The sequence below is a fragment of the Chiloscyllium plagiosum genome, unplaced genomic scaffold (assembly GCF_037043375.1).
Source record: "Chiloscyllium plagiosum isolate Xiang-an unplaced genomic scaffold, Cpla_swu_hap1 HiC_scaffold_2, whole genome shotgun sequence".
NCBI classification, from domain to species: domain Eukaryota; kingdom Metazoa; phylum Chordata; class Chondrichthyes; order Orectolobiformes; family Hemiscylliidae; genus Chiloscyllium; species Chiloscyllium plagiosum.
In genome coordinates this window covers 91,616,271-91,641,687 of record NW_028270140.1, presented here as the reverse complement: position 1 = coordinate 91,641,687, position 25,417 = coordinate 91,616,271, and the positions used below count along the sequence as shown (strand labels likewise).

Below are 25,417 nucleotides of genomic sequence, written 5' to 3'. Positions count from 1 at the left end.
ACAATGGCCCAATTATGAGTCACTTCCTACTCCCAGAGGCCGCTTGTGGAGGGGTCTACAGAAAGAGACCTGGAGACAACAGCTGTCCCACGTTCAAGTTGTGGCAGTCACTATAACAACCATCCTCCCCATTTGCCCAGGGCCACACACCTAGCCCTGGCTCCCACACAGATGAACCTACTAAGGCTTCTTTGTTCTTCATATGCAGCCTCAGCAATTGCCAACACTAAACGTGGCACTGCTGAGTACTGGCAGTTCCTCGGCAGAAGCTGACATCCTCAACTGGATAGCAGTTCCAAAGGGGGTCTGCTAGCTGCATGTTACCAGCAGAAATGCCACCCTGTGAAGCAGAGAAGGATCATTACTGAGAGACTGTAAGAGATCACTGTGCAATAGAGAGGGACCACTATAGAGACTGGAAAGCAGAGATGGATCCCAAAAATGGAGGAGGAGAATCAAACCGCAACATCATAAGTTGGTCACAGGGTAAGTTCCTGATACTGATTCGAGAGAGAGTTGGGAGCAACAACAGTGAACAGGGAACAATGGGCAGAAGATAAACTGAGCAAGAGAAAAAGAGAGAGGAAGAGAAATGGGAGCAACAGTGTTCTGGTGATGCTCCTAAATTTGGCTAAAAAAATGGAGAAAGAAAAATCAAACAAACCAACAAAAACAAGATGGATTGATTAATGAGTATTGCTGCTGAATTCCTCGCAGGAATGACTCTAAGCAGCTGTGAGATTGTACTGGTACTGGTTCTCCATGTTTTAGTGACATGAATAGAAGGTATGTAAGGAACTTCGACAGCACCTTCCAAACTCACAACCTCAATTACCTAAAATGACACTGGGCAGCACATATATGTGCAGTTTCCTCCCCAAGCCACACACTGTCCTGATTTGGAAATAAAAATTTTAAAATTGCCATTCATAGAATCGTACAGCACTTCAGTACAATTTGTCCATGCAAACTAGTCCCACCCTTCGTTAATATCCTAGAACACCCTCCCTCACATCAATGTGCGTCTATCTACAACAACAGTTTACCATCACAGCACGGTGGCACAGTGGTTAGAACTGCTGCCTCACAGCACCAGAGACCCGGGTTCAATTCTCGCCTCAGGCGACTGACTGTGTGGAGTTTGCACATTCTCCCCGTGTCTGCGTGGGCTTGCTCCGGTTTCCTCCCACAGTCCAAAAATGAGCAGGTTAGGTGAATTGGCCATGCTAAATTGCCCGTAGTGTTAGGTGAAGGGGTAAATGTAGGGGAAGTGGGTTGCTCTTCGGAGGGTCGGTGTGGACTTGTTGGGCCGAAGGGCCTGTTTCCATACTGTAAGTAATCTAATCTAAATTCACCTTCTCTCGGGCAACTAAGGACATGCAATAAATACTGGATCAGCCAGTGATACACATCCATGAGTGTATAATAAAAACCTGTCTTTCTTTGATTTTTAACTGGAAAGGTTTATTAGCATAAGTAGTTAATTATTAGCAGAAGAAGGTTTATGAGTATAAGGTTTATCATTTAACCAAGGAATGGCAGTCCCACTCGACACGTAATATGTGTGAAATCCAGCATGCTTCCTATATCCTGGATAACCAATGCAAGGAAATTATTGCCAGTTATAGAATCATAGAGATGTACAGCACAGAAGCAGACTTCAGTCCAACTCGTCCATGCCGACCAGATATCACAAATTAATCTAGTCCCATTTGCCAGCACTTGACCTGTATCCCTCTAAATCCTTCCTATTCATATACCCATCCAGATGTCTTTTAAATGTTGTAATTGTACCAGCCTCCACCACGTCCTCTGGCAGTTCATTCCTTACACGCACCACTTTTGCATGAAAATGTTGCCTCTTAGGTCCCTTTTGAATCATTCTCCTCTCACCCTAAACCTACGCCCTCTAGTTCCGGACTCCCCCACCCCAGGGAAAAGACCTTGTCTATTTACCCTATCCATGCCCATCATGATTTTATAAACTTCAATAAGGTCACCTCACCCCTCAGCCTCCAACGCTTCAGGGAAGACAGCTCCAGTCTATTCAGCCTCAAGCTCCAAAGCTCCATCTGGAGAATGCAGCCAGAGCTAGGTTCATGGTGCCATGTGTGGATTAGCGTTGTAGGTGGGCACAATGAAGACTTGAAGAGCAATCACAATAGCAGATTTGATAGTTGAAACATTTAGGTGTTGCTGCAGCACTACAATGGCAATTACCGGTGCAGCCCGAGGTGAAGCACTAAAGTACAGAAGTGACCAGTACATGGATTCAAAGGAGTGCCTTAAGAGTTTACAGACTGGCACGTGATACATGCCAAAATCGGTGGATGTGGAACGTGCGCATCCAATGCCTACAGCATTAGTTTAGACTGCTGGATATTTAGCTCAGTAACATTATCATATCACCATCTGCATTCATAATAGGAAAACTACCAGTGAGCAACAGAAATTTACTGTTATCTTTATATTGAGGAAGTATCCAGAGTCAAGGCAACTTTGGCAGAAAGGAGAGAGGCTCATTGGAGCTTTAGGTGCTCCATTCACATCTAATAAGAAATGATTTACTGGTGCATGCTGAAGATCGGGCTCACAACTAAATTGTAAATGCCTGATTTAAATATTATAATAAACTCTGGCCTCTGCACAGCAGCACATAAAAACACCATGTAATCACTATGCTAAAATGGCAACAGGCCGTGTGTTTGGTTGTGATCTGTGATTTTTCATTTTCACATGTCCTGACCATTTCCTGTATGTTTCGGAGAGGGGTTAACACCAGAAGGAAAATATAATGTTCAATTAAAGTTTTTTTTAGCCATTCCAGGGTATCTGCTCTTGGAATAAGCTCAAATAAACATAGAAACATGGAGGAGTAAGCCATTCAGCCCTTCAAGCCTGCTCTACTATCCCAATATGATGATGGCTAATCCTCACTCTTAACGTCATATAACCACTTTCACCCCATACCCTTGATGTTCTAAAATCTGAAAATGGACCTACGGATATTTCTTTGTTGAATACTCAGTGACTTGGCTACAAAGCCTTCAAAGGTTCACTAACCTTTGAATGAAGAAATCTTTGCTCATCTCAATTCTGAATGGCCTACCCCATCTCCTGACATTAACCCCTGGTTCTAGACTCCACAAGAAAGAAAACAAGCTCCCTGCAGCTAGTCTGTCCATCCTTGTTAGAATTTTATACATTTCAAATAGACCTTCTCTCATCCTTTTAAACTCATCCTTTAAAGTGAACACAGGCTCAGTCAAGCCAATCTCTTCACATATAAAGGTCCTGCCATCCCTGTTATCAACCTAGAGAACCTCTGCTGCACTCCCTCTATGGCACATATAGCATTTTCTAGGTAGGGAGATCAAAGCGTCACTCAATATTTCATGTGTGGTCTTACCAAAATCCTGTATAACTGCAATAAAACATCTCTACTTCAGTGAAGATCAACATACCACCTGCCTTCCAAATTACTTGCCGCACCTGTCTGTTTTCATTAACTGATGTTCAAGTACATCTTGATCTGTTTGTACATCTACACTTCCCAATACACGACCACTTAAATAATACTTTCTTTCTGTTTTTCATACTAAAGTATATAACTTCACACTTAGACACGTTGTACTGCATCTGCCATGTGTTCACTCACTCACTCAACTTCCATAAATAACCTCAAAGCCTCCTTGCATCCTTCTCACAATCAAGCCCCGTTTATGTATTTGACAAATTCACCATATCGACCAGTTCTGCCTTATCTATTCAAACAGTTACATCCTCAAAAAACTCCAATAGATTAGTTAAGCATGATTTTCCTTTCATAACCCACACTAAGCTGGGCTGGGTTTGTCCAATTCCATAATGCTCTCCAAAATGTCCTATTGTCATGTCTTTCATAACAGACTCTAGCATTTCCCCATTACTGACGTTAGGCTAACTGGTTTGCAATACTGTTTTGTCTCTCCACCAGTTTCAAATAACAGGATTACATTTGCCACCCTCCAGGAACAGCTCCAGAATCTATAAAATTTTGGAAGATGACCAGCAATGCATCCAATTTTTCCAGGACCATTTCCTTTAGTACACAGGAATGCAACTTATCATGCCCCGGTGATTTTTCAGCCTTTAACGCCATTAAATTCACCAGCACTATTTTCTTATTAATACTGTTATCATTGAATTCCATCTTCACTAGACCTTTGGTTCTTTAACATTTCTGGGAGCTTCTTTGTGCTCTCTTTGTGAACACGGAACCAAAGTATGTACTCAATTCTGCTGCCATTTGTTTGTTCCCCATTATAATGTCCCCAACTTCTGACTGTAAGTGACCAACATTTGACTTTAACCAGCATTTTCTCTTCGCATATTTATAGAAGCTTTGATGGTCCTCTTTTATCTTCTTTACATTGTTACTTTCATACTCTATTTTCCCCATCTTGATCAAACATATTGTCTTTTTTTGCTGAATTTGAAAATGCTCCCAATCCTTCGCTTTGCTGTTTTCTCTCTGGCAATCTAATATGTCTCCCTTTCGATCTAATATTATCACTAATGTCTTTTGTAAGACATGGTTAAACCACCTTTCCACTTTTAAGACCATAAGACATAGGAGTGGAAGTAAGGCCATTCGGCCCATCGAGTTCACTCCGCCATTCAATCATGGCTGATGCGCATTTCAGCTCCACTTACCAGCGTTCTCCCCGTAGCCCTTAATTCCTCTAGACAACAAGAATCTATCAATCTCGGCCTTGAAGACATTTAGCGTCCCGGCTTCCACTGCACTCCGTGGCAATGAATTCCACAAGCCCATCACTCTCTGGCTGAAGAAATGTCTCCGCATTTCTGTTCTGAAATGACCCCCTCTAATTCTAAGGCTGTGTCCATGGGTCCTAGTCTCCTTGTCTAACGGAAACAATTTCCTAGCATCTACCTTTTCCAAGCCATGTATTATTTTGTACGTCTCTATTAAATCTCCCCTTAATCTTCTAAACTCCAACGAATACAATCCCAGTATCCTCAGCCGTTCCTCATATGTTAGACCTGTCATTCCAGGGATCATCCGTGTGAATCTCCGCTGGACACGTTCCAGTGCCAGTATGTCCTTCCTGAGGTGTGGGGACCAAAACTGGACACAGTACTCCAAATGGGGCCTAACCAGAGCTTTATAAAGTCTTAGTAGTACATCTCTGCTTTTATATTCCAACCCTCTTGAGATAAGAGACAACATTGCATTCGCTTTCTTAATCACGGACTCAACCTGCATGTTTACCTTTAGAGAATCCTCGACTAGCACTCCCAGATCCCTTTGTGCTTTGGCTTTATTAATTTTCTCACCATTTAGAAAGTAGTCTATGCTTTTATTCTTTTTGCCAAAGTGCAAGACCTCGCACTTGCTCACGTTAAATTCCATCAGCCATTTCCTGGACCACTCTCCCAACCTGTCTAGATCCTTCTGTAGCCTCCCCACTTCCTCAGTATTACCTGCCTGTCCACCTAACTTCGTATCATCGGCAAACTTCGCTAGAATGCCTGCCCCCGGTTCCCTCATCCAAATCATTAATATATAATGCAAACAGCTGTGGCCCCAGCACCGAACCTTGCGGGACACCGCTCGTCACCGGCTGCCATTCTGAAAAAGAACCTTTTATCACAACTCTCTGCCTTCTGTTAGACAGCCAATCCTCAATCCATCCCAGCAGCTCACCTCGAACACCATGGGCCCTCACCTTGCTCAGCAGCCTCCCGTGTGGCACCTTATCAAAGGCCTTTTGAAAGTCTAGATAGACCACATCCACTGGGTTTCCCTGGTCTAACCTACTTGTTACCTCTTCAAAAAATTCCAACAGGTTTGTCAGGCATGACCTCCCTTTACTAAATCCATGTTGACTTGTTCTAATCAGACTCTGCTCTTCCAAGAATTTAGAAACCTCATCCTTATTGATGGATTCTAGAATTTTACCAACAACCGAGGTTAAGCTGATTGGCCTATAATTTTCCATCTTTTGCCTTGATCCTTTCTTGAACAAGGGGGTTACAACAGCCATCTTCCAATCATCCGGGACCTTTCTTGACTCCAGTGATTCTTGAAAGATCTCAACCAATGCCTCTGCTATTTCCTCAGCCACCTCTCTCAGAACTCTAGGGTGTATCCCATCGGGGCCAGGAGATTTATCAATTTTAAGACTTTTTAACTTTTCTAGCACTATCTCTTTCGTAATGGCAACCATACTCAACTCAGACCCGTGACACCCTTTAATTTTTGGGATATTACTCATGTCTTCCACTGTGAAAACTGACGCAAAGTACTTGTTAAGTTCTCCTGCTATTTCCTTATCTCCCATCACTAGGCTTCCTGCATCAGTTTGAAGTGGCCCAATGTCTACTTTTGCCTGTCGTTTGTTTCTTATGTACTGAAAGAAACTTTTACTATTATTTCTAATATTACTGGCTAGCCTACCTTCATATTTGATCCTCTCATTTCTTATTACACTCTTTGTTATCCTCTGTTTGCTTTTGTATCCTTCCCAATCTTCAGATTTCCCACTGTTCTTAGCCACTTTATAGGATCTCTCTTTTTCTTTAATACATTTCCTGACTTCCTTTGTCAGCCAAGGTTGTCTAATCCCTCCCCGGTTAATCTTTCTTTTCTTGGGAATGAACCTCTGTACAGTGTCCTCAATTATACCTACAAACTCCTGCCATTTTTGCTCTACTGTCTTCCCGGTTAGCCTCTGCTTCCAGTCTATTTTAGTCAGTTCCTCTCTCATGCCCTCATCATTATCTTTATTCAACTGTAACACCATTACATCCGATTTTGCCTTCTCCCTTTCAAACTCCAGACTGAACTCTACCATATTATGGTCGCTACTTCCTAAGGGTTCCCTTACTTTAAGATCTTTTATAGAGTCTGGTTTAGTTTTGTGCCAGACAAGAAAGAATAATTGCTGCAAATCATGTACATGTTCTTTAAATATTAACCATTGCCTGTCAGCCATCATCCCTTCAAGTAATGTTCCCCATTTATCATAGCAAGTTCACACCTCAAACCCCTGTAGTTCCCTTTATTTAGATTCAGGACCCTAGTTTTGGATTTGGTTACTTCACTCTCCACATTATTGAAGAATTCTATCAATGCACTTTCCCCAAGGCACCCTTCACAAGACTGTTAATTAATCCACTCTCAGTGCACAGTACCCAGTCTCGAATAACCTGTTCTTTGGTTGGTTCGTCAACATACTGGTTTAAAAAAATCATGTACACAGGAACCTCAATTATCCGAATGACACGGGCGGGGAGTATTATGTCAGATAATCGAATGTTCAGACATTCGAATGCCAGATAATACAGTTTAGCCAGGCATCGGGACCTTGTCCGCATAATCCGAGATTCAGATTATCGAATGCCGGATAATTGAAGTTCCTCTGTATACACACCAACAAACTCAATTCCAAAATTTGGGAGGCAGTGAAGTAGTGGTAATATTGCTGGACTAGTAATACAGAGCCACAGGTTAATATTTTGGGGAAGAGGTTCAAATCCCAAATAGTGAAATTGGAATTCAATAAAAATATGAAATAAAAAGCTAGCCTAATAGCTGCAATGTAATTGTTTCTGACTAATAACCCCCCTGCTGTTATTACTTGGTCTAGCATACATGTAACACAGCAATGTGATTGACTCTTAATTGCCTCTGGACAATGAGGGATGGGAAATATGTGCTGGCCTGGCCAGTGATGCCCACATTCCAGGAACAAATAAAACAAATCATTGCTAGTTTGGTTTGTCCAATCTATGTGTAAATTAAAGCCATCCATGATTACAGCTGTACTCATGTTGATGCATGAGGCCTATAAACATTTTCAAATTCTTTTTATAAGCAAGAATATTTGGAAATGTGTAATAAATGGATCTGTTACTATTACGTTTTTATTATTCATTTATGTAGGTATTACTGGCTAGGCCATCATTTATTGTTCATCAGCAAATGTCCAAAGGGCAGTTAAGAGTTAACTACATTGCTTCGGGTCTGGAATTACATGTAGGCCAGACCAGGTAAGGATAGCAGTTTCCTTCCCTAAAGGAAATTAGTGATCCTGGTGGGTTTTTCCCTAACAAACAAAAATGGCTTCACAGTCATCATTAGACTCTTAATTTCATATTTTATTGAATTCAAATTCCACTCTGGATTTGGACCCAGGTCCTCAGAGCATTACCTGGGTCTCTGGATTAATTATTAAGCAGCAATACCACTAGATCATCACCTCATGCTATTTGGCTCTATGTGTTTAAAAATATGAACATTAGTCAGTCCCTATGTTAACTTTTTCCATTACCTTTAATGTACAGGGGAATTTAATGTACAGGGGAACTTTGCTACAACTTCTCTGTTATCAATTCATTTGTTTCAAATAGGCAATTTAACATTAACATGAATCCAGTTCACTGGCAGTACTAAATATTATGGTCTACTGCTTCTTATAACAAGTTAAAGTTCTGTGGTTTTGAAGCTCATGGCCAGTGCAAACTTTGCTGATTTTTACATAAAAATGTGGATTAATCAGTGCTTGAATAAATGTTTTAGTAAAATTGTGACATTTAGTAGCTTGCAATTGGGGACATGTCTGTGATTAATAAATTTTAAAGTGACTACTTGTTGGATATTGCTTTGAGGTAAAGAGAAATCAAAAACTTCAAGTCACACTAATAGAGCCTTCTACTATTTCAGAAAAATCAAGCTTCTTCACATACTTATTAACAAAATAATCCCGAACCGATAAAAACATTATTATTTTCCAGTACAAATGTAATCACATAAAAGAATGTTGTGCAACATATCATATTTAGCCTATCCTCATTCCTGTGGAGGCCATAAAGAATGTGCTTTTTTTTTGCACAGCACTCCTTTCAAAGGGCTGCCTGTCAGCTTCTGAGGTCATCCAAGGATAAGTACATGCACAGACGTGAATCGATCCAATATATTCAAGCACCATGGGTAATGGCTTCAGGCTGCAGGTGGTAGCGAACATTCAGATGGAATTCATCAATCTGGCCTACAGCAATCTAGTCAGCTGGCCAGATGTTTGGATGAATTTTCTATTTTTCTTTCAGAAAACAATAAGTATTTTGAATTTATATAAATTATAGTTTAGTTGCTAAGTAGCATATACACTGCCTTCAAGGGAATATGACCTCAGCTGACAATTCATGAGGTATTCATGACAGCACTCATTTTTCAGGGACGAAACAGGCTAATTCACAGTATGGAAAGCAGGAAGCATTTATACATTTCCAACTGGAAATGTACTGTAAGCAAATCGCCTTGCAATGATCATACCCGAAACAGGCTTTATGCTGTTGCATATGCAAAAAAACTAGCTTGTGCATTTAGGTCACAAAGAGAGCCATGTCATAGGTCCTTTATTACTAATGGGATATATAATCACCTCAATGTCAAGGCAGGAAGAACAAAAGTACTCCATCCCACATTTAAAGAATTTGGATTTCTTTGGCTCATGTCTGGTCCATTCAGTCACTTTCCTTGAACTGGCCTCTGATTTTCTTCCCAATCTAGCCACTGGTCTCACTTCCCAGTCTCTGACTTCCTGACCTAGCCTCCAGCTGGAAAGAATACTGAGAGTACCAAGGGAATATACTCTGGGCACAGACCTTCAAAGTGGCTTAGCAACATCATACTGACTGAGCTGGCAGAATCCCAAAGCATTTACCAACTAGACTAGGTCTATGGTAGGTGGTGACAGGACCAAAAAGTAAAAGCTACTTGACCTCAACCTCACCATTGTATTGCCTCAGATGTATCTGTCCATGACACTATTGGTAGGAGAGACCAGTACGCAGATGTACAGTCATACAGCACTGAAAGAGACCCTTCGGTCCACCCAGTCCAAACATAATCCCAACAAATACTAGGCCAACCTGCTTGCTCCTGGCCCCTATCCTTCCAAACCTTTCCTATTCATGTGGATATCCAACTGCCTTTTAAATGTTGCAATTGTATCCACATCTACCACTTCATTAGGAAGTTCATTCCACACGCGAACCGCCCTCTGTGTAAAAAAATTTGCCTATCATGTCTTTTTAAAAATTTCTCTCTTCTCACCTTAAAAATGTGCCCCTAGTCTTGAAATTCCCCCATCCTAGGGAAAAGACAACTACCGTTAGCACTGTCTGTACCCCTCATTATTTTATAAACTTCTATAAAGTCACCTCTCAATCTCTTACGCTCCAGTGAAAGAAGTCCCAGCCTATCCAGCCTTTCTTTATATCTCAACTTTCCACACCTGATAACATCCTGGTAAATTGCTTCTGAACCATCTCTTTGTGTTGTACGACCATTCTGTGAATGGAATAGATTCAGGCAGATCTAGAAGACCAAAAAGAGACACTCAGGAGGTGGTGTTGGTCACTAATAGCAGCAAAATTGTATTCAAACATAACATGTATCTTCATGATCTGCCATGGAATCATCAAGCCAGGGACCCAAACCTGGTTATATGTTACATATGTTACATGCACCATATGCTTGGTGCATGTCAGTTTCAGCACCAAGCATACCCAGAAATGAGGTGCGCACACAAAAAAGCTGCAACAGTCTTCTGTATGCACGTTAAACAACAGAACCCAGTTTGTGATAGAGTAAGTAAAAAGGTAAAGTCATCATAGTTTTAGGTGACTATCAGCTGCTTTCTCATTAGAGAGGGATAATGAGTGATGGGTTTAACCTGAGGGTCACCTTCAGCCCAGGCTGAAAAGGTGGAAACTTCATTGTAACCTCAGCCAGTACAGGAATTGAATCTACACTATTGGCATCACGCTATTGTCCAGCCAACTGAGCTAACCAATACCAAGTGATCCAGTAAATGATCCACAATTAACAGATCAGGTCAAAGCTCTGCACTCTTTCCACATCCAGTCATAATTGACAGTGGACAATTAAGGAAGTAAACAGACGAGGGGATGCCACAAACATCCTCAACTATGGGAGAGGCCAGCACAACAGTGCAAGGACAAGGTTGAAGGGTTTGCAAACACTTTCAGATAGAAGTGACAAGTGAAAGATCTAACTCAGCTTTCTCCTGAGGCCTCCAGATGCCGGTTTTCAGCCAGTTCAATTTACTCCATGTGATATTGTGAAATGGCTGAAGGCACGAGGCATACCAAAGACTATGAAATCTAACAATACCCAGCTGTCATACTGAACACATGCTCCAAAACTAGCTAAGACCCAGTCAAGTGGTTCCAGTACGGGTACAACGCCAGCATCTACACAACAATGTCAAAATGTAGCCATATATGTCCAATTCACAAAGGTCAAATCCAATCCAGTAAATTGCCACCTCATCAGTTTATTCGCAATTATTAGTCAAGTGATGGGAGGTGTCTTTGACAGTTCTACCTGCTGGCAGTTACACAATCATAACCTGTTCATTGAAGCTCAGTTTGGGCTCCACCAGGCCACTCAGCTCCTGACCTTTGCTGTAAAGATGCACAGAAGAGTTCAATTCAGAGGGTGGTGGGCGTTTGGAACACATTGCCAGCAGAGGTGGTACAGGCAGACACAGTAGATTCATTTAAGATGCATCTGGATAAATGCATGAGTAGGTGGGGAGTAGAGGGATGCATAGGAATTGACCGTTTAGACAGTACATTTGGATCGGCTCAGTCTTGGAGGGCCGAAAGGCCTGTTTCTGGGCTGTAAATTTTCTTTGTTCTTTGTATTCAAGAGATGAGGTGAGAGTGACTGCCCTTGACATCAAAGTAGAGTGTGACATCAAGGAGCCCTGAAAATCTTAAACTAATTTAAAATTTAAGGCAATTTATGAGAATTTAAGGCAAATCTTTCAATGGTTGGAATCATACTGGGCAGAAAGGAAGATGGTTGTGATTGTTGGAGGTCACTCGTCTCTGTTCCAGGACATTTCTGCTGGAATTCTTCTTGGGAGAGTCTTTAGTTGCTTCATTACTGACCTTTCCTTCCCCATAAGGTCAGAAGTGGGACTGTTCACTGATGATGACAATGTTCAGTACCATTCACAGTTCCTGATACTGAAGCAGTCTATGTCCAAATGCACCACGTGAACATTAAAGATTGGGTGAAAAGTGACAAATAACATTCAAACCACCAAGTATGAGACTGAGACCACCTCCTACAAGAGGAAATCATACCATCTCTCCTTGACATCAATGACATTACTATTGCTGAAAACCCACCCCCAACACTCTGGCAGAACAGTGGGTTTCATTGATCAGAAACCTAAAAATCTAACTGGACAAGTCATATCAACACTGTGAGTACAAAAGCATGTCAGAATGTGAGTTCTACAGCGAGTAACTCATCTCATCTTCCCAAAGCCTGTTCACCATCTAGGCACACAGTTTTTCAAAACATTTTCTCATGCCTTTGTTGTCCATCCTCAATTTCACTTGAGCTGAATGGCTTGTTCAGTCATTCCATAAAAGGTAGCTAAGAGTCAACCACATTGCTGTGGATCTGAAGTAACATGGCAACCAGACCAGGTGAGAACAGCAGCTTTTCTTCCCTAAAGGATGTCAGTGAACAACAGGGTTTTATGACAATTGTTGATGGCTGTCAATATTACCATTACTTAAGACTATCTTTCAGCACCAGCTTTACTGACTGAATTTATAACCACCAGCTACTGTGGTGGGATTTGAACTTGCGTCTCCTGAATATTAGGTCTACTTAACTGGGCATCCCAATGACATTCCCACTATGCCACATCTACACCTGCCTTGAATGCGCAACTCCACCAAACTCAAGAAGCTTAATAGCATCCAAACAAAACTGTTCTGAGTCATCACAGATTTCGCTGTTTGTTGATACATGTATTTTCAATGAGGGCCTCTGGCCTTGGAGCAACTGTGAACAGTTTAGTGCATTAGAAATAGCAGTAGAACAGACAAAAACGTTGAGACACCTCACAAGATGTCCTATGATACAGGGAGTCAGAGACAGAATCAAGTTTGTTTAAAGAGTGCTGCTAGCTCAGCAAACTCTAAAAAGGAAGGTTTGGGGAAAATTGTCCTCAGTAGCTTGGAAGAAAATGCCAAAAGCAGAAAACAGCTCGATGCTGAGTGGATAGAGAATCCATCTGTTTGTTCTGACAGCATTTAGAAGTCAATGAGAACAAAGCTTCAGAAACCAATTTAAGCCATGCGAACTGCAGAAGAAACTTTTAAAGTGTGTTGACACCTCACTGAGGTTTGAGTAACCATAAGACTGTTGTAGAAATAAATCTTTTATTTCTAATAATTGTAATAAAACCATTTCAAATTGTAATTGTATAGTGTAAAACAGATTTTTTTTCTTTTGTGAGTAATAAACTTTGATGTTCTTTTGTTGAAAGGACATTGGCAGCCTCCCATGAATATGTTCAGAGACTGATCGCCACAATAAACAAATAAGCAAAAGTAAAACAGGTTATCCATCAAGCCAGGCTTTACTCTGGGATCTGACTGCCTGGTATTACCATCAGATAGGATCAGAACAACATGAAAGACACAATGCTGCCAAATGTCATTGAGTACAGGTACAGTAAAACCAAGAATTATGGCAGTGCAGTGGTTGTGTTACAAAACTAGCAATCTGAAATGTGATTTTAGACATTAAAGCCCAATTAGCTAATAATGCCCATTGGGGAAGAAAGTCTGTTGTCCTTATCCAGGCTGGTTTATATGTAACAATTATCATGAAGGGTACATATATCTTTGTAGGTAGAAGCACAGAAAAATGGTAGTTACATTCACATCAGGTCCGACTGAGGAAGAATATTATCTTTTTCAAATTGTTTCAAAATTGAGACAAGTATCATTTGTTCAGATGCATAGAGGACCTAATAGTCATAGAATCATAGAATCGCTATAGTGTGGAAAGACACCATTTGGCCCATAGAATCTGCACTGACCCTCTGAACAGCATCCCTTCCAGACCCAGACCCCCATCCTATCCCCGTAATGCCGCATTTCCCATGGTTAACCCACCTAGCCTGTACATTCCTGGACACTATGGGCAATTTAACACAGCCAATCCACCTAATGTGCACATCTTCGGACTGTGAGAGGAAACCTGAGCACCTGGTGGGACATTCTGAAAATATCAAGCAGTGCATAATCCCTAATAAGCATATTTTAAAATCTTATTATTTCATTATTTACATTGCAGCACCTGGCAAATAGGAGCTAAGAATCATTTTTAAGAAAACCTTTTAAGATATATTTCCTCAACAGTTAATACATTGTATCTCTTTCCTAAGAGATTACACCATTAGCACATAGGGCCCTGCATTTAGGCTATTCTACTTGTCATTCCACTGGCAATGTTCCTTCAATTCCAATTCCTAAGGTATAAGCATATCTGGCATAGACCCAGTTAGTCATTCGTTATTACTCTGGTTAGCCACATAAAGAATTATTACCCATTGCTAATACTACCAGCCATCTCTCCTGCCCTCTCCACCTGCAAGTTTCTCAAGGGCTTCTTTGTCAATAACATTTGGGCCATTTTTTTCATCTGCCATTGCTACATTAATCCACTCTCCACTCCCACCAATACAGCACTCACTTTCCCATCATGTCAAACTTCCATTTCCGAGCTACTACCTATCTTAGCCCTGCACCTTTGTTTCTCTTAGTTTTGTCCAATTTCTCACAGCTTTTCCAATTGATCTTACCCAGCAGAACCAACTGCTACTACCTTGACACTATGCTTCATAAAATATTGATCACCCAACCTACCTTCCTGATCCATACGTCAAAATTAAATCACTCCCTCTTTTAAACTCACCAACACCACCTCTTTATTTAGACTAACACAACCTCTGTCCTTGAAAACTACATCACCACATCTAACCTCTCTTTACTCTCCACCATGCTCATATGCAAGTAGTCTACCAAATTCACCACAAGACTTCCCTTCACATCATGTCTGAATGTCTCCAACCATATTAAGTAATGGAAAGACTGAAACCACTGTGTTTGACCCCTGCACAAATCCTTTGTCCTCATCATTGATTTCCTCTCTGAAAAGTCACAATTGTCAACAGGACCAGATATTTAGCAGCTATAGTATCCTAAATAATTCCAAGATGAATTTCTCATTGCAAAATCTCCTTGCCATAGACCTTCCCTACTCACCTATTTCAATCTAGTTGCTGAAAACATCATTTATGTCTTGGTCACTACCACTTGTAGAAACTCTTAATGTGCTCCTGGCCAAACTCTTGAACTCCTATATCATTTAACACTGCTGCCAAATATTCTATCCTGTACTAAGTCCCACTCATCTAGAACTCTGTCCTTGTTGATTTATATTGACTCCAATTAAAAATTTCCATTTTGGCTGTCAATAAATGTAGAATTCAAAGTTGGATGCAGTAAATTCAAATAATTTATTACTACAGGCACCATCTAGCATCAACTTCCAGTTACGCCTAATCCCATGTGTCTTTTTGGCAGAGCAAATATGATCTGGGATTTCAGTTACTCTTATTTGGATGAAAACGTTAGAAAACTATGGTCCACTTGAAGAAAGATTGTATGTTTAAGAGTAAAAAGCAGCTTAGATTGGTAAACACATGACCTCTACCAACTTGAACGACAAGGGTAGTAAATACATAGAAACACTACCACCTTGATGTTTCTCTCCAATCCACTCACCATCGTGACTTATTACTGCTCCTTCAGAGTTACTGGATCAAAATCCTGGAGCTCCCTCCCTAATGGCATTGTGGGTGTACCTATTGCAAATGGACTGTCGCAGTTCAAGAATGCAGCCAAACAGCACCTCCTCAAGGGCAACTAGGGATGGGCAATAAATGCTTGCCTCAGTCATTGACACCAACATCTCATGAATGAATTAACTCACATTATAGTTTTTGTTAATAAGAATATCTTCATGTTTTCATTTGTCAAGATTCTAAATTTTGGAAGTCTCTCCTAAAATATCTTTAAAATATTCCTTAAAACCCACATGTGAATTAATTCTTGGTCACCTTATATCAAATTATAAACTAAAATAACACACTGAATGCTCTTTGGAAGATTTTATTCCTTCAAAGATGCAATAAGATTGTTGCATTCACAATTCATTCTGAGTAATAAAAGGAAAAATTGATTACAGTTTTTGCATTCCAATAATTCAGAGTTTGTGAAAGATATCAACCAAGAACAATTTATTATTGAGTAATTGCTTTAATATTTTACTGTTTTTAGCTTACTAAATCATTTTTAGCCATAAGACTTGATTTACACTTTAAAAGTTGAAAGTTTAAAAATAATTTAATTCTATGCTGACTATTCAAAAGTAACAGAATTATTTTAAGAATCAATACAAAAGCTCAATGAAAAAATTAACAAGAAATAAAAGGTACTACTTGAATAATTTTAAGTGTAAATGAGAACCTGATCATTGGAATTCAGCAAGCTGTGCCGAAATGTTGAGACATGGCTAAATTCAATGAGAGGAGACTAGTATAAATCCCAACACAGACTCTTTAAAAGACTGAATGACCTGTTTCTATGATGTATACTTTCTGCAATTTAAAATATAAAAGAATCAATGTAACAACAATAAAGCCTTTACTGAGTAAATACAGGAATTCAAATCGTTCTAAAACCCAAAATCCAAAAGATTTTATTAAATTAATACATGCATGAAATTACTGAAAAATTACCAAATTGGTCAATATATTTGGAAAATATGTGTTAAAAATGTAGGTTCTCAAAATGAGTATCATTTCAAAATGTCTAGTTCCGGAAAATGAAAATTAATAGATGAATTAAGCCCCCAGTCTGAAACAGGATCACGTTCTAAAGGAGTTTGGATAAGATAAACCAAAAACTGCACACCTATATGTATAAACTGTCATTGGTGATCAATTATAAAAGCATCCATTTTCCCAAGGAGATGAATAACCGCAGCAGCGTACACACAGATATGTGATTCGTTTGACATTTATTAACCAGGAACGCTCTAAATCATAACTACACATTTTTGTTTGAGACGATCAATCCTTACCCCTAACTGCATGTTTTGTTGGCAGAGGCGGGACTGCAGGCAGGTCTCCCCAGTTCCTAAAGGGGAACAAACTATGAGGGAAAGAACATGCACAGTTTTTATATATAATTATTTACAATGTTATAACAATGATTTTTTTCAAACACATATTGTTAATTTCATGTTCTTAATATCTGAAATACCAAAAGAAAGATGGAATTTAAAGCAACCTAAATGTACAATAACCAACATAAAACCACGTTCTAAATCTGCAATGGTTGAAAGAAAACTAAGTCGGACCATTCGCTTCTAAGACAGAAAGAACAAAAGGACGCTCGTAAGGATAGCTCAACACAGCGCTTACCACTAGAGAACGAGCTGGTCCAGAGCAAAATCAACATTGTTAAATAAAAATAATGCTTTTAAAAGCTGAACTGCAGAATAGATTGCTTCACGGTACAATACTTACAGACAAAGCCCTCTGCCCCGCTCCACCTTCTACCCTACATAGAGATCTGCAATGTAGCTCCCAAAATAGGGAGCATTTTTTTTTCCGTAAAGGCAATGATTACTGCACTCCAAAAAATGAAGTACAGTCAGCGCTTGAAAAGCTCCCAAAAAAGCTGGTTTACTGTCTACCCCAGTGCCCGTAGTTGGAGTGTACGGAACAATGAGCTAATTCTGTAGCTTGTTGGCATTAATCCAAACATTCAGCACTGGTAGTGGTGCTGCTGCAAAGCCAGACTGCTTACTCTGCATGAATAATCAACTCAAAGTCCCCCCTGTCTGGGACTGGCAGCCAATCAGCGACGATCAACCCGCGATGCCACCGCTCAACCCAACCTGCTTACCCAGGCCCAGCCTATCCCCTCCTCCCATTGGTGCCATGACGTCACCGGCGTTCTATTTTGGAACGTTGCTAGCCTCGAAGAGCGTCGCGCGCGCTGCAGCTGCCTGTCAATCAAGCGCCAAGAGACCACAGCAAGTTAGGATGCGGGCCGCTTTCTATATCCCGTACAGTACTGCTGTGTTGACTCATAGCCAGGGACACTCCAACTGGGAGTTGTGGGTTTCATGGAGCTGATGTTATATAAGGTAATCGAGCAACATTTCAGACTCGAGCCAATACCAAAAGGGGAAAAAAAGCGTGCACATAGTCTAATATTAACAATCAAAAATCTAGTGAACTGTCAGCACTGCACGTTATTCCGAAATACTTTTGGAAAGTAAGGTGTATCATTGCAAACATCATATGCTGCACTTTAAAAAACATCAATCAAAATATCAACATCGGTGCATTCTGTTTGCATCCATAAATATTTGGGTATATGCTCCTGCTGGAATATCCGCAAGATGGCACAATTTTAGTACTGGTATTTACATAGTATTGAAGTTGGAAGGTGCAAAGAAAATGTCATTTAATTATTGTTTTACAAACCAAACAAGAAGCTCTGACTGCAATAAATTGGCACAATTCCTTTGATGATACCAAGTAGTTCCTGTCCCTTTAAACGGTTACCGAGCGAGGTTATAATGATGCAATCGCTATGTACAATGCAGACACAAGTGCAGCGAACCCCAAATTTTGTTGATTTTTCTTTAAACACTGGTAATACATCTTTTCGATCCAGATTCTGTCCTTTGAGTCTGTGCGGGTATTCCAGGGTCCAGAAAGGCACATCCTTTCTTTCGGATTGAGCTGCCATGGAAACCTCATTTAGAAAGTAATCTACCACAAATTCTGGGAATCTGAAGTAGAAGCAGCAAATGATGGAAATACAGGCAGCGGCTGGGGAAGGACAAGCGCGGTTAACCGCCCGAATCTCCTGGAAGGGTACGGGTTGCAACCAGGGTGTATTCTTGCACATTTCAAATGCGACGACCCACTTTTAATCATCATACCCAGTTACACAACTTCCTTATCCAATATTACAATTAATAAATAACATTAAAAAACATTTCAATGTTCTCAGTTATTTTTCTGAAGTTGCTTGCAGCAGTGTCCTGGTGATTAATCTTTAATTCTGAGCACCTCAGGACCATCTAGGAGAGTTGATATCCCTATGAAAGGGTGAGTGAACTATCAGAGTTCTTCGAAAAAAAATAAAGAACTGAGGATGCTGGGAATCAGGAACAAAATCAGAAATTGCTGGAAAAACTCAGCAGGACTGGCAACATCTGTGGAGAGAAATCAGAGTTAATGTTTTGGGTCCTGTGACCATTTTTCAGAACTAATTATAGCTAGGTAAAGGTTGGTATATAGAACATAGAACGTATGAGCTAAGATGGTGTGAGAGGGAGGAGGAAAGAGTAAATGATAGGTAGAAATAAAGCCCAGACAAAGGAGTAGGTATAGATCAGCCTGGGAGAATGAATAGCTGCTTAATGGCGACTCTTAATGGCTGACAATGGGTTGTTTGTGGTAGCAGCCCATGTTTTGTAGTGGTTGGGATAAGGCGTTCTTCCTCCAGGCTTCAGGTGGTGAGGGAATGACGATGGAGAAGGCCAAGGACCTGCATGTCTTCGGCAGAGTGGGAGGGGGAGTTGAAATGTTCAGCCACAAGGTGGTGGGGTTGATTGGTGCGGGTGTCCCGGAGATGTTCCCTGAAGCGCTCTGCAAGGAGACGTCCGGTCTTCCCAATGTAGAGGAGACCGCATCGGGAGCAATGGGTACAATAAATGACGTGTGGAAATGCAGGTGAAACTTTGGTGGATGTGGAAGGCTCCTTTGGGGCCTTGGATAGAGGTGAGGGGGAGGTTTGGGCGCAGGTTTTGCAATTCCTGCGGTGGCAGGGGAAGGTACCAGGAGGGGAGGGTGGGTTGGTGGGGGATGTGGACCTGACCAGGTAGTCATGGAGGGAATGGTCTTTGCAGAAAGCAGATAGGGATGAGGAGGGAAATATATCCCTGGTGGTGGGGTCCATTTGTAGGTGGTGGAAATGTTGGTGGATGATGCGGTTTATGCAGAGTTTGGTGGGGTGGAAGGTGAGGACCGGGGTGGGGGTGGGGTGGTTCTGTCCTTGTTGCGGTTGGAAGGGTGGGGTTCGAGGGCGGAGGTGCAGGACATGAATGAGATGTGTTGGAGGGCATCTTCAACCACCTGGGAGGGGAAATTTCAGTCTTTAAAGAAGGAGGCTATCTGGTGTGATCTGTGGTGGAACTGGTCCTCCTGGGAGCAGATGTAGCAGAGGCAGAGGAATTGGGAATACGGGATAGCATTTTTGCAGGATGTAGGGTGGGAGGAGGTATAATCCAGGTGGCTGTGGGAGTCGGGTTTGTAAAAAATGTCAGTGTCTAGATTAGAGTGGTGCTGGAAAAGCACAGCAGGTCAGACAGCATCCAAGGAGCAGGAACATCGACGTTTCGGGCAAAAGCCCTTCATCAGGAAAGCTGCCTCAGATGCTGCCTGACCTGCTGTGCTTTTCCAGCACCACTCTAATCTAGACTCTGGTTTCCAGCATCTGCAGTTCTTGTTTTTACCTTATAAAAAATGTCAGTGTTGAGTCAGTCCTCGTGGATGTAGATGGAGAGGTCTAGGAGGAAAGGGAGGTGTCACAGATGATCCAGGTGAATGTGAGGTCGGGGTGGAATGTGTTTGTGAAATTGATGAACTGTTCGACCTCCTCATGGGAGCACGAAGTGGCGCCGATGCAGTCATCAATGTAGAGGATGAAGAGGTGGGAGTGGTGCTGGTGTAACTGCAAAAGTTGGACTGTTCTATATAACTGACAAAGAGACAGGAATAGCTTGGGCCCATGCAGGTGCCCATGGCTACCCCTTTTGTCTGGAGGAAGTGGGAGGATTGGAAGGAGAAATTGTTGAGGGTGAGGACCACCATCCTCCTCTCTGGAGGGTTATATGTGTCTAGTGATGATATCCTGCAGGAGGTGGCGGAAATGGCAAGTAATGAACCTTTGGCTGTGAATACTGGTGAGATGATAGGTGAGAATGAGGGAGGGCGCTGTTGCTATTGTGGGAAGGAAGAGAAGGGGGTCAGGGCCGAACTGCCAGAGATGGGTTGGACCCAGCTGTTGGCACTGTCCACCATAGTACTGGGGAATCCTCAGTTGAGGAAGAAGATGGACATTTCAAAGGTTTCCTTGTGGAAGTTGACATCATCCGAACAGTTGCAACAGGGAAGGAGGAACTGGGTGAGTGTTTCCAGGAAGTAGGGTGTGAGGATGTATAGTGAAGGTTAACTGTGGGAGTCAGTGGGTTTGTAGTGGATACTGGTGGCCAGCGAATCCCCAGAAATGGAAATGGTTGAGGAAGGGAAGGGAGGAGTCAGAGATGACCTGGTGAAGTTGAGAGTGGGGTGCAAATTGGAAGCAAAATTGATTCATTCTTTCAATTCTGGAGAGAGAAGGAAGCAGCACTGATGGTATCAAAGACATATCGGAGAAAGAATTGTGGGTGGTTGCCGGAGTAGGACAGGCAGGCATAACTGGGGCCCATGAGGGTACCCATGGCCACATCTTTGACCTGAGGAAACTGGGAGGAGTCAAAGGAGGAGTTGTTCGGAGTGAGGACAAGCTCTGTCAGGTGGTGGTGAATGGGGATAGTTCAGGCCTTTTTTCCAGGAAGAAGCAAAGAGCTCTGAGACCATCCTGATAGCAATGGATGTGTAAAGGGATTGCATATCCATGGTAAGAGGAGGTGGCTGGAGCCCACAAGCTGAAAATGCTGAAACTGACCAAAAGCATCAGATGTATCACAGATGTAAGTGGGAAGGGATTGGACAAGGGGAGATAAAAGTGAATCGATGTGGGAAGTGATGAGTTTCTTCTTAATCCCTACAGTGTGGGAACAGGTCCTTCAGCCCAACAAGTCCACACCGACCCTCTGAAGAGCATCCCACCCAAACCCACTCCCATTATTCTATATTTACCACGGACTAATGTAGACTAAGGTAGTCTGTACATCCCTAAATACTATGGGCAATTTTAGCATGGCCAATTCATCTAACCTGCATATCTTTGGACTGTGGGAGGAAACCGGAGCACCCGGAGGAAACCCACCCAGACATAGGCAGAATGTGCAAACTCCACACAAGCAGTCACCTGAGGCTGGAATCAAACCTGGATTCCTGGCGCTGTGAGGCAGCAGTGCTAACCACTGAGCCATTGTGGCACCCCCATTCTGTGTGGCAGGAGCAGGCACAAGTACTGGCTGTGCCCAGGCAGTCCTGTTAGTGGACTTTGGGAAGGAGGTAGAGGTGAGCTATGTGGGGTTAGGAGACTATGAGCTTGGATACAGTGCAGGGGGGAGATCACCAGATGAAATGAGATTAATGACTGTTGTGGACACAGTGGCCTGGTGTTCTATGGTCGGCTCATGGTCCAGTAGGAGATAGCAGGAGGTGTCTGAGAGCTAGCATTCAGCTTCTGCAATGTGGAGGTTAGTGCTCCAGACAACAACAACACCACCTTTGTCAGCAGGCTTAATTACAACGTTAGGATTGGATCTGAGAGCACGGAGTGCAGCTAGGTCCAAGAGAGAAAGGTTGAAATTCAGTGGGGTGGAGAGGGGAGTGTTGTGCAGAGAAATTGAGGCAACCAATGTCACTTTGACAGTACTTGATGATCAGTTTGAGCGCAGGTACAAGGCCAGAGGAATGGGTCCAGATGGAGGGAGAGTTTGGAGATGGGTGAAGGGGTCTGTGGGATGAGGAGAGGACTCCTGTTCAAATTAATGGGCATGAAGGTGAAGGCAACAGAAGAAGTTCTTCCTCATTATCACTCATAATCTGTCCCCAGTTTTAGGATCTGTATTTGCAGATTAGCAAAGAATTAAAGATCAATCATTAAAACTGATTCTACTGACAGATTCTAATGTGGCCTGTCTGGCCATGCACATTCACTTACAGCAATTACCAAAGTCAATGATAATTTCAACTTTCCCAATCCCACACTTACTGGAGACCTCATAAAAAGTAACTCCTTGTATAAACAGGAGCAAATATGTTTTAAGGGCTAATAGCATTTTTATTGTATTTGAACTTTTTGATTTGTCACATGTGCCTAAGAATAGCAAAAAAGTCTTGTTTTACGAGCAGTACAATCAGATCATTGTAAACAAGGACACACAGATCATCGGGTGCTTAGACAGAGTGAGGTAACAAGATTATATCTGCACAGGAGATGCAATAGCAAGATCAACATTATCACAACAGCATTAGTTGAAGCTAGAGGCATCCATTCAGCACTCTAATAATAGCAGGGAAGAAGCTGTTCTTGAACCTGTTGGTGCATGTGTTCAAGCATCTGTATCTGACTACCTAACTGAAGAGGTTGGAAGAGAGCATTACCGGGCTGAGAGGGGTGTCTGATGATGTTGGCAGTCTTTCCGCAGGAAAGAGAAGTGTAAATGGAGTCAGAGAATGGGAGGTTGGTTTCTGTGATGGTCTTTGATAAGCAATATGATTAACTCTGAAAAATAATTCTGTAATCATAGACTGATGTTAACTGATTTATCAGTAGATTTTAAAGATAACTTTTCAAATAATGGTATTCAAAAAAAAGTTCAAATTATTTTAGCTTTGAAATATTTTCAATCAAATTGGCTCTGAGGTATATTTTAACTTCTATAATCATTTAGACAAGGTAGACTAATCAAGGAATACCAGCATGAATCTGTTAAGGACAAAGTTTGTTTAACTAACTTGGTTGAGGTTTGTTTAATGAGGTAAGAAAGAAAGTTGAGAAGGAAATATGCAACTGGCAACAAAAAAAAACAAAATGATTAAAAAGGAGAAATTAACATACAAGAGAAAGCGAACTGGAACAATAAAAACATATATTAAGAGTTTCTATAGATAATTAAGAAGGTAACAGTTAACAAAGTGAAACGTTAGTTCTGTAGAAAGGGATTCTCCAAGAAGAAAAAAAAACCTTACTTCCATCTTAAGTTGTTTTCTTTATTTTAAAAAGTAATCCTCTAGTTCTAGATTCTCTCACAAGAGGTAACATCCTTTCCATATTTGCACTGCCAAGATCTTACATAGCTTATATGTTTCAATCAAGTCACATGCGATAAGAAAATTCTAAAATACTGGTATTGAACCTACTCCTCTCCCTTAAAGCGAGTGTAAAATTCAATCATATTATGATCACTGTTAATAAACGGGCACCTTCACTATTAAGTTGTCAAATAATTCTATCTCATTGCACAATATCAGGTCTTCTGTAGAGCCTTGCTGTCTAGTCAGTTCCAGAACATGCTATTCAAAGAAAATATCCCAAAACATTCAGTGAACCCCTCTTCTAAACACTATTTGCCAATCTAATTCTTCTATCTAAATGTAGATTAAAATCCCCAATGATTGTTCCCATTAGCATGTTCCCATTATAGCATGTTCCCATTATTGCTTTTTTATACTGTGTAGTTGCTGGTAGGAAGCCTGTATACCATGCACACAAGTGACTTCTTGTCTTTATCATTTTTCGTCTTGACACAAACTGCTTCTGTTTCCTGGTTTCCTAAACTTAGGTCATCCTTCCCTATTGTACTAATACTGTCATTAATTAATAAAGCTGCCCTTCCCCTTTTGCTTGCTTCTAAACCATGTTAAATGTTCTGTAGAATATAATGTTCAGTCCCAAATTTATGTCATCCTGCAGCCATGTCTCTACAGTAGCTGTCAGATCATACTTACTGAATTATTATTTGCAATATCAGTTCGTCTGTTCTGTTCTGAATGCTATGTGTATCACAGACACAGAACCTTTAGCTTTGTCCCTTTATTACTTTTGTAATTTCTAGTATTATCTGTTGATTTGCTTTTGGCATTTATTCTCTACTCCTACCTGTCTTGTCCTGTTTACCATTTTCCATATTAAAACATTTTCCACTTTATGTTTTCCTCTTTCATTTACCACATTCTCCTCAATTTGATCTCTTGCCCTACTATTACATTCCAAACCCTTTTCACTTTCTTAGTTATGCACTTGCTACAACACCAGCCCAGCACAGGACCATCCCATAGGTGCAGATTCCACTTTCCCAGAACCATGACTGGAATCTACTTCTTCCATGCCAGGTTTCAAGGAATGCTTTCATTTCTCTAATCTGATTTGCCCCAGGTCATATAATCAATTAATAATACTGAACCTTTGAGGTTCTGCTTTTTTAGTTTGATATCTAACTGCTCATACTGCCTATGCAGAACCACTTTCCTCGTCCTGCCTAAGTCGCTGATATTCACAAACATTACAACGACTACATCCTTCCCCTAAACAGATGTGTTGGCTTTTGGCCCTGGCAAGCAACATGACCTTCCGGGTTCTCGCCCTCCACTGCAAGAAACAGTGTCAATCTCTTCACTATATTGCTCCCTCACTTGAATGTCTTTCTGCTCTATGGTTATATGGTCACTGTGAA

General features: G+C 41.3%; 1 long non-coding RNA gene across 1 annotated transcript in view; it reads right to left on the bottom strand.

Annotated features, from left to right (window-relative positions):
• Window positions 1–17,765, bottom strand: part of LOC122560185 (uncharacterized) — a 32,421-nt gene extending 14,656 nt beyond the window's left edge. Inside the window, exons 1-2 of the long non-coding RNA XR_006314688.2 lie at window positions 17,508–17,765; window positions 17,060–17,130 (exon numbers count right to left, since the gene is read on the bottom strand). This is a non-coding gene — a long non-coding RNA (uncharacterized LOC122560185). The remainder of the gene's footprint in view (window positions 1–17,059; window positions 17,131–17,507) is intronic.
• Between the last annotated feature and the right edge of the window lie 7,652 nt (window positions 17,766–25,417).